The sequence below is a fragment of the Podarcis vaucheri genome, assembly GCF_965113315.1.
Source record: "Podarcis vaucheri genome assembly, chromosome: 4".
Lineage (NCBI taxonomy): Eukaryota > Metazoa > Chordata > Lepidosauria > Squamata > Lacertidae > Podarcis > Podarcis vaucheri.
The window spans coordinates 90,967,955-90,981,648 of record NC_138762.1 but is presented as its reverse complement, the minus strand read 5'-3'; the positions used below and the strand labels follow the sequence as shown (position 1 = coordinate 90,981,648).

The window sequence follows — 13,694 nt, the reverse complement described above, 5'->3', positions numbered from 1 at the left end:
TGAGAACACTGTCCAACCATCTCGTCCTCTGTCGTCCCCTTCTCCTTGTGCCCTCCATCTTTCCCAACATCAGGGTCTTTTCCAGGGAGTCTTCTCTTCTCTTGAGGTGGCCAAAGTATTGGAGCCTCAGCTTCACGATCTGTCCTTCCAGTGAGCACTCAGGGCTGATTTCCTTAAGAATGGAGAGGTTTGATCTTCTTGCAGTCCATGGGACGCTCAAGAGTCTCCTCCAGCACCATAATTCAAAAGCATCAATTCTCATGTAGCATATATTCAACACAAAAAACAGCGACAATTTGTTGTTGACAAAGGACAGCTGGACATATAAAGGGCCCCATTACCTTCAGTAGCTTAGGGCCTCATCAAACCTAAATCCGGCCCTGCTTCTTGGAATCACAAGTGAGGAGAATGCTGCTATGCTTGGGGCCTGCCATGGGCATCAGGTTGGCCACTGTGTGAACAGGATGCTCATTTGGTCTGAATTTGGTTGGAGGGAAAGAAGGCACCATGTATTGAACAGCTTTAAAACAAAGAGTAGACAAATTCATGGACAGTAGGGCTATGAACAGATACCAAACCACAATGCCAATGTTCTATCTCCATTGTTGGAGATGGGCTTCTTTTAGGCATCTAGTTGGCCACTGTAAGAACAGGATGTTGCACTAGATTGGCTATCAGGCTGCTCCAGCAGGCTCTTCACACATTCTTATAAGTCCATTGAATTCAGTGGGGCTTACACCACTTAAGTGGAGTTAGGACTGCAGCCTCTTTTGCTACCTTGATTTCTCAGTTTGGTATGAACTTGTATGAGTGAGGGAAACAAGATAGGCTGATATCAGGGAGGGAAAGTTTAGTTAAAAGTCAATAAATCATTGGGCTGGAGAAAGGAGAAGGAAATGAATTTTAAATTAAATTGATTAATTTCATTTTATCCACTGCAATTTTTTTATTTATGGGGGTGGTGGTAATCTGATTCTATACCACTTAGAAACACCAGTGTTAAGTAGTATATTCATTTGTGGAAATAAATAAATGGATAGGCATGAGGGAGCATTGGCCCAGTTCCCTCTGGAACTTTAACACTGTGAATGGTATTTCATGCTTTTGCCAAATGGATATAAAAATTCAGCAAAAACAGGGGCCATATTAAATTGTATGTAGGGAAATATTCATGAAATGCTCTCACTCCTGCTCCAGGTTGAATCAACACTACTTTCTATTGAAGGTGTAGCTGTAGACAGTGCAATGTGCTGATATTGGATTAAAAAAGAAAGATAAGAATCATCAAATGTAGAACTGATGGGTCAAGAAGATGTGTTTTCATCAGCCAGTCTTTCCCTTACCTGCTGCCCTCTAGATATTTTGGCCTAAAATTCCCGTCGCCCCAGCCATCATGACCAATGCTCATGGGATGGTGGTTCAACATTTTAATGCTTGTGATTGTCAGAGACTGGACAGAGGGGGAATGGTGGAGACTGCCTCACCAACCTCAACCTTCCAGAGAAGAGGAAGACAGTATAGATTTACAACAGTGGTATGAGGAAGGTCGTGGCTCAGAGGTAGATGAGGGGCAAAGTTGGGAAATAATAGCAGAGGAGGGGTAAGCAGAGCCTGAGCAGCTGGCTGACACGTTATCACTAGAAAGAGTTCCAGTCCCCCCTTCTCCCAGAACCCGGTGAGCATTGAAAGTAGGAGAGCAAAAGGCTCGGAGGCAAATGGCCCTAAGCAGCCACCGTAAGGTGGGTCATGCTGCTGACGACTGAGGAGAGAAGGGGTTGGAGATTACTCAGAGCAATGCCATAACTCCAAGAGGCTGCATTTCTAAGCCTCTCTCTATGAATGTTGAACAAAATACATTGGTAAGAGCTTCTGATGCCTGGCTGTGATTAGACATATGTAAAGATACAGGTGTATCATAGTGGTGCTTTAGATGTCATGTTTAGATTGCTTTGGCCCAAATTTCTGGCATTCCCTTCCAGTTAACATCAGACAAATGCAACTGAACTTTCAGCGTCTACTGAATACTTATTTTATTCTAGCAGGCATTTTTCACTTGTAGTTTGATTGTACAGTTGTAACTGATTTTTATTTTTGCGTTGTACCTTTGCAAACCATTTAGAGACTATCATAGTTAAATGGTGTGTAAATTGTTTAAATAAATGAATAAATATTTCACTAGGGATTGCAGCAATGTGTCCCTGCTATACAACTAGGAGTTGGCCCTGTTTGCTTCTTTTACCATTTAAGGCCCACTGAATAAAAAAAATTGTCAGGGGATGATTAGCTGCTTGTGCTTAAAATAGTGCCCCTTCAGAGTTTGTGCGACCCCACAAACCTCTGTGTGTGACAGAGCTCCTCAGACATGTCTGCTCTAGTCACTTGTAGAGTCCGACAGTGGCTGTCTGCGGAAGCGCTTCCAGCAAAGAAGTTCCTTAACGGAAACGCGTCTCCTGGACTCACGACGTGACAGCTTCCGACGAAGCATAGGTCTCCCTGCAGTTGCTTCTGACACCTCCCCGCTATTTTCGCTCGAAGTGTCTCTCACCCCTTTCTCTCCCCTTCTGCTTCCTGCCTGGGCTGCTGCGTCTCTCTCAGCATTACTGAGATCCTCCTCCAGAGACCCCGCGCTCCCCCTACTGGTCCCTGCTTTAGCTGTTGACTCTCTCCCAGTCTCTGGGAGCCCTACCACTTCCCTTTCCTCCGATGTCAGTTCCCTGACAAAAATGTACCTCCTTCAAAAGGCTCCATTATCTGCACATTTGCTTTACTGAGCTGAAAAATATTTTCATTGCTATTGCTCAATTATCTCTGGAAACTACAATTACTATATCATCTGTAATAGTAGTGTAACCTTGCTTTGCTAAAATAGGTAACTCTAGGCCGCATAATCTCAAGGGGTTTGTCAGAAGGTTCCAGTTGACAATTGGGACTAAATAAAAGAGAATCAAGTCTTTTTTTCTGTAAGTAAAAGCAAACTGAAAGCTTTTATTGCTGAAAACAGCTATGAAAAAGCAGCTATCATGCAGCATGTAAATTGTACATTGTAAAGGTTCCTGGGAACGAAGTGTCTCTGGGCTTCCCAGAAGTTAACACTGTCAAAGCCAAAGTACTCTTGAAAAATTCTCTTCCCTTGTGTGTCTTGAGACATACTTTCTTCCTTCAGTTCTTCCTGAAGTTTTTTTCATGCTTGTCCTATGTAATGAATGCCTCACTTTGATATACCTTAGAGTTGTTGAGTGCTGAACATCTGTAATTCTCAAAGCAGTACAGCCAAGACAATGCATGCTTCATTTCTTTAAATTAAATTACTACTGCAAAGTAACACTACTATGTAGCTATGCCAGAATTGCAACATACACAGAGCATCTCAAAACCAGGGCACCCTAATACAGTGGTACCTCAGGTTACAGACGCTTCAGGTTACAGACGCTTCAGGTTACAGACTCCACTAACCCAGAAATAGTACCTCAGGTTAAGAACTTTGCTTCAGGATGAGAACAGAAATCGTGCAGCAGCAGCGCGATGGCAGCGGGAGGCCCCATTAGCTAAAGTGGTACCTCAGGTTAAGAACAGTTTCAGGTTAAGAAAGGACCTCCAGAATGAATTAAGTTCTTAACGCAAGGTACCACTGTATATAAACATGTTATTTAAACAATTTTAGGCATCTCTAATTTGGATATCAGGCATTCATCAGGTGCCCTGGAAAAATGGCATATCTTGCTGGCTTGGTCATTGCTGCAAGCATTCTAGGCACCAAGGCGCAAGGAATAAACAAATACATATACAATATATTTGCAGCAGTGAACGGGTGAAAGCCTGGGAGAGAACAAGGACTTTTTTCTAGCTTTGGTTAAACTTCAAACCAGAAAAGAATGTGGGAGCTTCTAATGTTCATTGTGTTTTTAAGCGAGCTTCACTGATCACCAGGGTGCCTAGTCTGTGTCAAGGAATTCTGAAACACAGCATCAGGTTTTTTTTACTGTAAGTGATTCTTATTACAAGTCAGTTCAAAGGTGGGTCATCATGTGGGTGTATAGAAATCATGAATGAAAGAGTTGAGCAGTGAGATTTTGAAAAGAAAAAGATGAGAAGGGATGAGTTTTGTTGTTTTTTGGTGGAGGAATGCTTCATCCTAATAGCCACTAGGGAGTTTGCAGTTACATTTAGATACATATTGTATACTGTATTCATTCAGTTAATTCATTCATTCATGAATCATCATCAGGGCTATTTATATCACCCACCCATGAATCCTAATATATTACTTCTCCAGTTGCCAAAGTCATAAATTGTTCTTACATATCTCCTGCTGACATCTCTGTTGGAGCTGAGGACTGTTGATGATCTGATGAATGCCTTAGCAGATTTGAAAACCACAGGTGCATACTCAACACAGTCATAAGGAGACGAAAAATTGTTCAGATGCAGTTTTTTCCTCCTTTGAAAGCATATCAAATAATGCTGCTCTTTTATCTTAAAAGCAATGCAGTTGGAAGCCCTTATGTTATTTTATGTAATTTACCAAACAACATTCCAGTTTTCCTGTTTATGAATTATTTTAAGCAGCCCATTCAAAGGATACCATTTTACAGAGTTAAAAATCATGCCATTTAATTGAAATAATGATTAGGCATGGCTAGAGCAGATATTGCGGGCTACAGAGTGTTTCTTTCAGACATGGCTCTGTGAAGTTGGGATTTTAAGAAGTAAATCAAGGCAAGGCACTGAAATTGTCATCTATTACTGTAACATAGATACGAAATGACTTAAGAACTTTACAGTAGTGTTTGACCAATAGACTGCACAATAATTAGGAAACCATCTCATATGGCTTCTACAATACTGAAATGCAGAAACAGTACAGCACAGCATAGAGTGTATCTTTATGATAATATTGATGCTCCTACTTTTAGCAGGGGTGGTGTGTCTCAACCCCATTGGCCTTGGAAGAGACTTGAGTCGGTCTCTCCAGGTGGAGGGGGTCAGCACATGGGTCCAATCCCTAGTGGGAAGGGGCAATCTAGACAATATTTTTGTCTGCTCTGCCTCCTCTTCCTTCTAAAGTTGCACTGTCCTTCTGCCATCCATCTGCAATGTGGCTTTGGTGCTGAGTAGGAATTTTTGGAGAGTCCTGATAGACACTTGGAATTTCCTTCTTTGACCCACTGCACACTATAGGGCTCTGTTCTATTGATTTGGTTCAACTGATCTGTTTGGAAAGTAATCCAAGCAGGGAAGGGAAGATCTCATGTCATTGCCCTCCTGTTGTACTATAGTATTATGAGGCATTCCTGACTTACAGTATTTTTTGCCCCATAGGACGCACTTTTTCCCCTCCAAAAATGAAGGGGAAATGTGTGTGCATCCTATGGGGCGAATGCAGGCTTTCGCAGAAGCCTGGAGAGCGAGAGGGGTCAGTGTGCACTGACCCCTCTCGCTCTCCAGGCTTCACGCAGATCTCTGCAAGCCATGGGAGCCCGCGCCGGGCTCCAGCAGCTTGCGGAGAATTGCCTGCATGCCGAAGGCTGGGTGCGCTGAGCTCAGCATGCCCAGACTTCACACGGCTCTCCGCAAGGCGTGGGAGCCCGGCGCTGGGCTCCCGCGGCTTGTGGAGAGTTGCTTGAATGTCGAAGGCTCCCGCGACTTGCAGAGAGTTGCTTGAATGTCAAAGGCTGGGCGCGCTGAGCTCAGCACACCCAGACTTCGTGTGGCTCTCCGCAAGGCGCGGGAGCCCAGCGCCGGGCTCCCACAGCTTGCGGAGAGTTGCCTGTTCTGGGGGCTGGGTTTGGGGGAGGCTCGGGCTTCCCCCGCCCCAGCCCCGTGCCTGGGGAAAATTCCCCCCCTTTATTTCCCCCCAAAAAAACTAGGTGCGCCTTATGGGACGGTGTGTCCTATAGGGCGAAAAATACGGTACCAAATACAGCCTGGGGGCTTGGGGTTGTGTAAAGGTAAAGGTAAAGGGACCCCTGACCATTAAGTCCAGTCGTGGATGACTCTAGGGTTGCAGCGCTCATCTCACTTTATTGGCCGAGGGAGCCAGAGTTTGTCTGCAGACAACTTCCGGGTCATGTGGCCAGCATGACTAAGCCGCTTCTGGTGAATCAGTGCAGCACACAGAAATGCTGTTAACCTTCCTGCCGGAGCGGTACCTATTTATCTACTTGCACTTTGACGTGCTTTCGAACTGCTAGGTTGGCAGGAGCAGGGACCGAACAACAGGAGCTCATCCCGTCGTGGGGATTCGAACCACCGACCTTCTGAACAGCAAGCCCTAGGCTCTGTGGTTTAGACCACAGTGCTACCCGAGTCCCATGGGGTTGTGTACTTGGGCACAACTTAAGGCCTGGTGTTCATACCTTGGTGAAAGCTGGACCCATGTTGGGTTCACAACCCAAGGCTCAGGTAGCAAGGAAAGGGAATCCTCTCTCAATTCTTGGCTGGAGGACAAACTATGTGGTGGCTTACATGCCCATGGTGGGGAGAAATGTTTCCCTCATACACCTGCCCACACTTAATGATTTGGCTTATTTTGCAGATACTCTAATTTGTTATATTTAAATAAATATAACCTTGTTTCCCCCCCAATATGCTATGTTGAATATTATTTCAGGTTGTGTTTGTGTTTGAAGACTGAGAATTGTTGAAGATTGGACCTTGCTGTCCTGTCTATTGCCTTTGTCTATTTTTCTTCAACTACAAAAATTTGCTGCAGTAGTTTGTGGCCGACAAAAGCAGCTCTCCTAGTTATGCAGAACAGTAAATGATTCTGACCCAGAACTTCCGTAAGGGTTGGAAAATATTGCCTATAGGTGAACGGATTTCCCTAGTTTTCTTGTGTTATTTTCTCTGCAGTTTTCTTTTACTTTGAGTTCTATTCTGGTTGCTGTCCAGCAAAAAGATAATTTAGCTGGGAGGAGTCAGGAGAACCCCCAGAACAGAATTTGGGGTGAGATACATTGTTGTGTCTGGCAAGATTTAAAGCTGAATTCTGTAACACTGAATTCCAATCATTATACAAATGAAATGTTCAAAGGTTGCAGCCCTAACAATTTTTAACGCTGCATGCTCAGTTTGTAATTTTGACTCATACATGGATAAGCACTGGGCCTTGCATTTCCAAAAAAAGAGAATACCAATATGAAATATACTGTTCAGTCATTTTCAGAACATGGAATATAGAAGAACGAAAAAGACACCATGGGGATAAAGCTATTGTTGCCAAAGGTGGAACCACATTCCTCCCCACAAAATGAAAGCTTGTGTGAAACTTTATACTTGGAGGAAAATGCTGATGACATAAAAATAAATTTAATAAAGAAATTGATTTTTCTTTTGAAATGCAGAGCATTTAAACAAATTACTTTCCCTTGCACTTTTTGCACTGCATAGTGCGATATGTGCTTTTGCCTCATAGTGGAATTATACCCGGAATTACACTCTAGCATAGAAAGTGGAAAAATAAATAAATGAGGGACTCATTTTTCAGCAAATAATTATAATATCAAGAGTCTTCTTGAGCTCTTTTGCTATGCAAGATTAAGAGTGGCATGATAATGAAGTTAATTATTTAATTGTGTCCTTCTCTTTCGTACCTCTCAGGGATGGAGGAGAAATTTGATTCAGCCCTTAAAGTAAAATCTATCAAATCTGCACTTTCCAAAACACAGCTATCCTTCAAAATTTGCATTTATCCAATTTTTGTGATTCAGTACATGTTCACAAAAAAGCATATATTAGGAGAAAGTGTGCAAGAAACTGAACACATTCCTGAAAATAACATGCAAAAATGCATTATATTAGGGGAAATTGCTTGCAAAAATGTGTTTCTTAGTCAATATAAGCATGCTTATTAGGAGAAATTTACACTAAAACGCTGGGGAATTTTAGTGAGGGATTTTTTTTTTAAGCAGATTGCTGCAAAATGTGGAGAACTGAATTTAGGATTAGAAAAGTAAGAAAACAGGAGAACCAAAATTTACCATACTTCCATCTTTAATAGTGTTGATGTTTCACTATATTCTTACATCCCCAAGCATTATGACTTTGTATGTTCTCCGTATGTTCTGCTCATTTATTCCTTTAGGTCCAAAACTAGCCCCAAGTTCTTGTACATGCATTCAGTATGATTTCTTCCTGCCATCATGAAGCTGTATACTTTGGTTTAGGTGCATATTGGGTCTTGCATAACCAGTCACAGGAACGTGTTGCTGCCAGCGAACTCACAACTCACCTGGGATTCCACGTAGACACTAACTGAGGGGGAGGTCATGTTGCCACCATGATTCCTACAACAACTGTTCTTTTTCAAGATACTTCAACTGCACACATCTGAGCAGTCATTTGTCTATCCTTTCTGTGGAAGTCCTCGTTCAAGCAATTGATACTCCATACAAGATTCCAAATTGATTAGAATTGGATATATGTGCAATTTTGAAGTGTTCCCTAAAAGAAACAAATTCATGACTGCACGTTGTAGTAAACTGATAGGGGAAAGGGGTTAGGTTAGTCTTCAACCAGTTATTCTAGTTTTTGTCTTTCAAGAAATGCATTATATGCATTCTGCCTGCAGTCTATATTCGTACATTCTCAAAGTCCAGGTCTACACTACCCTCTAAAGCTACAACAAATACAGTGGTGCCTTGGTTTATGAACATTCCTGTTTACCTACGATTCGGTTTACAAACTCCGCAAAACTGGAAGTAGTGTTCCGGTTTGTGAACTTTACCTCAGTCTACAAATGGAAACTGAACAGTGGAAGGGCACTGGCAGTGGGAGGCCTCATTAGGGAAAGCACGTCTCAGTTTAAGAACGGAATTGGTTTAAGAACAGACTTCAGGAACAGATTAAGTTCGTAAACCGAGGTACTATACGATAATTTTTATTGTCATTGTCCCATACAGAACAGCAAAATTGAAAAAAAATCTACATCAGACATTCAAAAACCAACAAGCCTGCTCTCCCAGCCTGGTTAACCCCCTAAAAACTCTGATATCCCATAATTAAATACAATATACTCCCACAGAGACTACCTTACACTGCGTTTAAAACCAAAATCACATTTGGATAAAAACTGTTTCTCAGGTGGCTAGTCCTAGTCTTTATAACCCTGTACCTTCTTCCAGAAGGCAGAAGCTGAAACAGATCATTTCCCGGGTGCGTACTATCCTGCACTATCTCTGCAGCTTTCTTATGACACTTGGAAGCATAGATTTGCTCCAAGGTGGGAAGAGTGTACCACTGTATATAAATATGTTCCTCCTAATGTTAAGAGGGTAGCCACTTTCCACTACCTGGAGATATCAGTGAGATTTTGTAGAGCTTTTGTGGCACCCAATTCCAGAAGTAGCCATAGTGAACATTCCTGGAAATGACGCAAAGAAAATAATACATAAAGACTGGCAGTCTACACCAAGGCTGCAATCTAAACCCATTTTGTGCCCAGCTTGGGGGGGGGCATTTTGTTTGGTCAGAATTGTCTCTCCAACCAGAGTAATGCCAGTGTCACTCCACCAGTATGGACTCTTTTCGACCCACTAGGCAGAAGAGTTTCTGGTGGAATCCTGGTGGTGGCAGTTCATTGATCACTCTGAAACTGGATGTTCTGGGGTGTAGTGAGAAAGGACTAAACTAGCCTGGATCCCACATCGGCCCCAATGTGATCGCTTGACAGTATCAAACCTGAAAGTTGTGCTAGCTCCAGAGACTTACCTCCCCACACCTTCTCCCCTGGATTGTTTGAATAACAGTCTCCAGAGATTTAGGTGCTCCATTAAGTCCAGCTGGAGTTTGGATTGCACTGTTAACCAGAGGTATCAACAATCATAGAAAATTGAGTTGTTGGGCAAGGTAACAGAAGCATATGTGAACAATAGTTTCATGCAGACAGAATGTCAAATACCTTCATAGGAAAGTGGTACCCGTTCCTTTAACTTAAATCCCTAAATTGTTCTGGACACACACAATTTCCTTGTAAAGTTTTTTTTTTTTTACCCTTCTGTGGTCCTGATGTGTAATTTGAATTGTCCCTGCTGAGTTTTATGCACACAGTTAGTCTGCATCACTATGATTCTTTTGTTGCTGCTATTTGTAAAATATGAGTAAATTTTCAATGAAAATATAGATTGCTCTTTTGTAAAAAAAAAAAAAAAAGAAAGAAAGAAAAAAGAAAAGAGATAACCTACCCTGTAATTCCATAACTCCTGGTTTTGCAGCCTGCTTGAGACTGCAAAAAAGAAAAGCCACAGGGACATTGTCAAGCATCTGCCAAGCCAAGATAATTCCTATGTTTGGCTTGGTGGGCCATAAGTTATGAAAGACTGTAATACAAAGGAGTATTGATAAGCTCTTTGTATAGAACCTTTAGGAACAATCATATGTGGGATCCTTTTTTTTTGTCTGAATGATATATGCTATCATTATCTACAGTTCTGGATGACAATCTGCAAGAGGTGACTATTTTTATACTTGCTGAAATATTCATGCAACTATTTAAGAGTTTGTCAGCTTCATAGTGAGAAAGAAACATTTCTATTGCCCTGTTCAGGTATCACCATTAGGGAGCACAATACTATCGCAAGAAATTGGCATAAAGCAAGCCAGTGTACATTAAGCCAGCATTAAGGTATCAAAGATCCAAACCTTATACAGGGCAGGGGAAGCGTGCTGGTAGAGGGAAAACAGAACTAAGATAGTGTTATCTGTGTGGTTGCCAGGTCATGTGACTGAGCTGAATGGGCTTTAGGGTGTGACCCAATTCCTGCCTGTCTGGTCCAGTCTTTAACATGCTTCTGAAACGCCCCATTTAAAGGAGCTACGATTGCCTCAGTTCAGCCAGCTTTGGCTCACCTGGTTGAGCTACCCAGCTCACCTGGTTGAGCTACCCAGCTGAGCTAGGTAGTAAGCAAGTTCTGCCAGCATATCTCAGGCTGAGCCACAGTTGGGGACTTAACATCAGCCAAGCCCAATTGAGGCAGAGATCCACTGTGTCATACACTGCTCATGCTAGTCGATCTTGCCAAAGGATTGCCCCCTTAGTAGCGAATTCAACACTTAAGCAAAAGGAGTGAACAACAGGGTATGCAAGTTCTATCTCAAAATGTAGACATTTTGATTGCCTTCCAAATTTTGGATAGTGTCAGGGATTGAAATGAAGAGGAGGAGGAATGGTGGAGGTCTCCTCCCCCTTCTCCCATAGCTTCCAGAGAGGAGGAAGGCAGTCTCGAATTACAGCAGGGATTTGAGGAAAATAACAGCTCAGAGACAGGCAGAAGAGTTATGGAGTGTTAGGAAAAGAAGGAGGGGAGGCAGAGCCACCAGCTGACACATCACTGGACAGCATAACCGACCTCACTTCTCCCAAAATGCAGCGTTCGTTAAGGGTGCAAGAACAAAGAGCACAGAGAAAGTTGTCCACGGACGTACACTGTGTTGTTGCTAGAGGGGAAGGGGGAGGAGCTCAGTGTGCGCAACTCCATCATTGAGGAATGACTTGAATTCTTTGCTTCTCAGCGTGATAATGATAATAATTTATTATTTGTACCCAGCCACTCTGGGCAGCTTCCAACAAAGATTAAAAATACATTAAAATGTCACACATTAAAAACTTCCCTGAACAGGGCTGCCTTCAGATGTCTTCTAAATGTCAGGTAGTTGTTTATCTTTTTGACATCTGATGGGAGGGCATTCCACAGGGTGGGCGCCACTACTGAGAAGGCACTCTGCCTGGTTCCCTGTAGCTTTGCTTCTCACGGTGAGGGAACCGCCAGAAGGCCCTCGGCGCTGGACCTCAGCATCCAGGCAGAATGATGGGGGTGGAGACGCTCCTTCAAGTATACTGGGCCAAGGCCATTTAGGGCTTTAAAGGTCAACACCAACACCAACCAAGAACTTCCTTGTTTCCTCCTTGCTTCAGGTGCCATTGGGGGGAGGAAGAGGAGTCCTCAAGCCTGACAGATAGCAATTATCTGCCTTGGGGAACTTCTTGTACTTCTCCATGTATTTTGGAACTCCAGGAAATGCGGGTTTCCTCCATGAGTACAGAGGGGGTTCCAACTGCATATAGGCAACCTTCACAAGTGGGAGGATGACCATTATGATAATGGGGCTGGAGCTAAAGTATTCATCCCTGTTGCCCCTGCGCGAACAGTGACACGCAAGAAAGGCTGCTGATCATGTTTAGGTTCACAGAATCACAGACTTGGAGGGTTGGAAGGGTCATCTAGTCCAACTCCCTGTGTTGCAGGAATCTTACACCCAACGTTGGGTTCAAATCTGCAATCCTGAGATTAAGATTTTCATGCTCTGCTGATTGAGCTGTCCCTCAGGTTATATGATTAATCAATATTTTCTCTCATTTTTAAATTCATTGGACAGATGGGTCCTAGGCAGATGTGCCTGCCACTTATTCAGGGAATAGCATTTGAATAATATAAAAAATGCATGTGCCAATCATTTAATCATACTTTGATTGATGTGCATAAATCCCACCAGGTGCTCCTATCAGGAAGCAAGGGAAAAACAAGGAGGCAGCTCTGTGAAATGACTTTTTATTTTTGTGTCTGAACTCCTATGACTGTAGACTTTGAAGTGACTGAAATGTAAGCTATCTAGCCTTCCCTGCAGGCAGAGTAGGAAGCATGATCCTTCTACACTTCCAGTTACACAATTTAGCTCACAAAACCCGCCAAAGAGCTGGTTCCCCACAACTGCTGCCATCAAAAGATGTCTGGGAACGCTGGTCTTTGAGTTTTGTTACTTTGACCCTACAGAAACCCAGATTCATGTGGATCCGAATATTGAGGTGGCTAGTATGAGGTGACTAGATGGGTAGAAAATTGTTTCAGTTACCATTTAAAGACAGTTTCTGAAACAATACGTGAACCAAAAGAAACCCATCCTTCAAAATTCTCAGTTCTCTGAATTTTGCAATATAGTTCGCCAGTAATGCAATGCAAATACTGTTTATTAGATGTATATATTTATGAAAATAACATTAAAAATGCATTGTTTTAGGGAGCAGTGTCCATACAGATGTGTATATTAGGAGAAATTCACTGATGAATTTTCATGAGAAGTGTTTTTATTTTTTTTAAAAAAATCACAAACTGATGTAGAAATGTGGATAATTGAACTTAAGCTTGAGAAGAGGGCCGACTGATTCATCGATCCCTACACTCTGTATTGTCTTTTTACAATGTATAAGTATTACAAACCCACCTTGGCATTACCCCTCCTCTACCCTGAAGGGCACAGCATATACATAGATTTGTTTCAGGGCTTGGATCAGTGGTGTTACGTGGCTTGCTAGCACCCAGGGCGAGGGAGGGAAATGGAAGGTGTATGCATGTACATTCAACTGCCTGACGGTGTCTGCATCACCCAGGAGATTGCAGCCATAGAGATAAGCAAAGAAGAGTCATTCCATTGTCTGAAGAAGTCACTTCCTGGTTCATACAGAGAAGCATTTTTGGAGCCCAGCGACAGAAGCACTTAGCTGTATTGAGGCAGCACTGGGTAATGGAATTTTGCATCTCTGATAATTTTGGACCCAGAGCAACCACCCCTGTGCCCCCATGCTATGATATGAGGCTTGGACACATCATATCTCAACACTGTAAACTATGAAGGAACTTCTTGTAATTAATGAGGACTATTCCTTTGTACGCGGAATGGTGGAATGGTACGCAGAATGGCAG

At 42.7% G+C, this 13,694-nt stretch overlaps 1 long non-coding RNA gene across 1 annotated transcript; it reads right to left on the bottom strand.

The window, feature by feature from the left end:
- Positions 1-4,603: 4,603 nt before the first annotated feature.
- Positions 4,604-13,341, bottom strand: LOC309530226. The gene is made up of 3 exons (XR_014218701.1): positions 13,216-13,341; positions 10,182-10,222; positions 4,604-5,209 (listed from the first exon to the last, which is right to left on the bottom strand). It is a non-coding gene; the product is annotated as an uncharacterized lncRNA (long non-coding RNA).
- Positions 13,342-13,694: the final 353 nt, after the last annotated feature.